Source organism: Orycteropus afer, unplaced genomic scaffold (assembly GCF_000298275.1).
Source record: "Orycteropus afer afer isolate SDZICR_OR568_19922 unplaced genomic scaffold, OryAfe1.0 scaffold00130, whole genome shotgun sequence".
Taxonomy (NCBI): domain Eukaryota; kingdom Metazoa; phylum Chordata; class Mammalia; order Tubulidentata; family Orycteropodidae; genus Orycteropus; species Orycteropus afer.
Genome location: NW_006921717.1, coordinates 3,715,075 through 3,717,355, shown reverse-complemented (window position 1 = coordinate 3,717,355; position 2,281 = coordinate 3,715,075). Strand labels below are relative to the sequence as shown.

General features: G+C 49.5%; 1 protein-coding gene across 1 annotated transcript in view; it reads left to right on the top strand.

The window, feature by feature from the left end:
* Positions 1 to 2,281, top strand: part of SCYL1 (SCY1 like pseudokinase 1) — a 41,473-nt gene that overhangs the window by 26,896 nt on the left and 12,296 nt on the right. The gene's annotated exons all lie outside the window — the stretch shown is intronic.

Below are 2,281 nucleotides of genomic sequence, written 5' to 3'. Positions count from 1 at the left end.
TTTTGAAATTGTTCTAGGGTTTTGTCTGTGTTTTCCTTGGTCTGTCTCTCAATCCTTTGAAGATACTGAAATATAATCCTTTTGAATTCCTTATCAGGGAGTTCCAATGCTGCATCTTCCTCAGGGATGTATTTTGGGTCTGTATCCTGGTCCCTTGTTTCTCTTGCTTTATCTTGCTTGTGTCAGCTGTGATGCTCTGTTGTCTCTGAAGCATTGTGACTTTTTGTGTTTATATTTAATTGGTGATTGTATGTTGGAGTGACTTACCCACGGTTTTCATTTTCTTTGTTTTGTTTGTACGTTATCTACGCAAGCAGGGTGCTGTGCTCTTCTATTCACTAGCTGAGGGCACTTAAACACTCACCACCTGTTTCCCTTCCTGTTGTGTCCTCTCGTATGTTCCTGCCGACCTTGGCAAACAGAGCCTATTCTTAGGTCCCTGAAATATGAATGAGAATGCTATCACTTTAAAATCCAAAATGGTTGCCACTTGTAAAGCTTCAAAATGGCTGTGCCCTCGGTCACTTTAAATATGCCAAATGCTTGCTGCTTGTAAACATTCAAATTGTACATGATTTTTATAAGTGTAAGGAAGGTCATTTCTATTCCTAGCTTGTTGACTGTTCTTATCGTGAAGGGTGTTGAATTTTGTCAAAGCCTTTTCTGTGTCTATTGAGTGACCATGTAGCTTTTCTTCTTTAACCCACTACCATCAAGTCAAGTCTGGCTCCTAGAGACTCCCATTGGGTTTCTAAGGCTATAAATCTTTACAGAAGAATATTGCTTCATCTTCCTCCTGTGGAGTAGCTGGTGAGTTTGAACCATGGACTTTATGGTTGGCAGCCAAATGCCTTACCCACTATGCCACCAGAGTTCCTTTTCCTTCTTTAGTCACCCCAATCTACAGGTAGGGACCTGAGGTTCCCAGAGAGTAACCGATCTATGTGAGTATCCAGGACCAGTGAGGGGCTGAGCCAGGATTCAAGTCCAGCCCTGCCTGCCTTTGGCAGCCCCGTAACTGTATCTGCTCCCAAAGGTGTCCCAGCCAGATATTCCCTAATTAGTCCTGGATTCTCAATCCACAGGGCGTGTCTATGGGACTGTCCTCAAGCCTGGGGTCGTCAGAGATCCTCCCCACACGTGGTCAGCATCTCCAGTCTCTGCTGGACATGGGAGTCTGTCCAGCCAAGGGCCCAGTGTGACCAGCAGATCAGGGACAACTGAGCTGCCCCTCCTCTGCCTGTACTGCCCCCCTGCCTGCTGGAGGCCTGGGGACCCTTGGAGGAGATGTAGGCCCGGGGAACCTGAGGATAGGGCTGTGAGCCCAGGAGCCCAGGGACCGCTCTTGGCCATCAGGCCCCTTGTGGCCTTGCCTGGCTGTTGCTCATCTCCCCTTCTTTCTGTGGTCTCTCCTTCCTGCCTTCCTCAGCTTCCCAGGGTGCCTGGGCTCCCCATGGACCTTTGGTGCACTCTCGACCCCACCCAAACTTTTCAGGGGCTCCATCTCCTTGTGCTTCTCCCCTGGTCACGCCATCATTCCACGAGGACTGACCATTCGCCCGGGCCTGGGGACCCACCACAGAAGCTTCCTGGGGCCTTGGAGGTGCCCACGAACTGGCAGGAGAGAGGGTCCAGCTTGGGGAAAATCTCCCTCCCTAAGTGTATTGAAGGTGGCAAAGAATATTGAATATACCATGGACTGCCAGAGGAATGCACAAATACATCTTGGAAGTACAGCTGGAAATGAGAATGGCCAGCTCCTTTGGTCATGTTGCCGGAAGGGATCAGTCCGTGGTGAAGGATATGCTCAGCGAAGCAGAGGGTCAGCGAGAAAGGAGAAGACCTTGAAGGAGATGAGATGCATGACATAGTGGCTGCAAAGATGGGCTCAAACGTAGCAAAACTTGTGAGGATGACACAGGACCAGGCGGTGTTTTGTTCTCTTGTACACAGGGTCGCTATGAGTGGGAAAGCCAACTGCAGGCACCTAACGAGAAGAAATCGACCTCATTCCTCATTTCACCCATCCACGTCTGTCTGTCAACGTCCTCTAACGTCTAATCTTCCTATCTGTCCATCTTTTTGCCTCTGTTTCCCAATCTGTCCGTCCCTTATCAAACTCTCAGTATTATAATAATGCTAGGATGGGTTCTATCACCACCTCTGGTTTACTGATAAGCATCCAGAGCCTCGGAGAAGTCCGTTGGGAGACCTGCCAGGGACACGCAGGTGGTAAGTGGCGACGCCTAGCGAAGACGCAGACAGGACTGACAGACTCGGT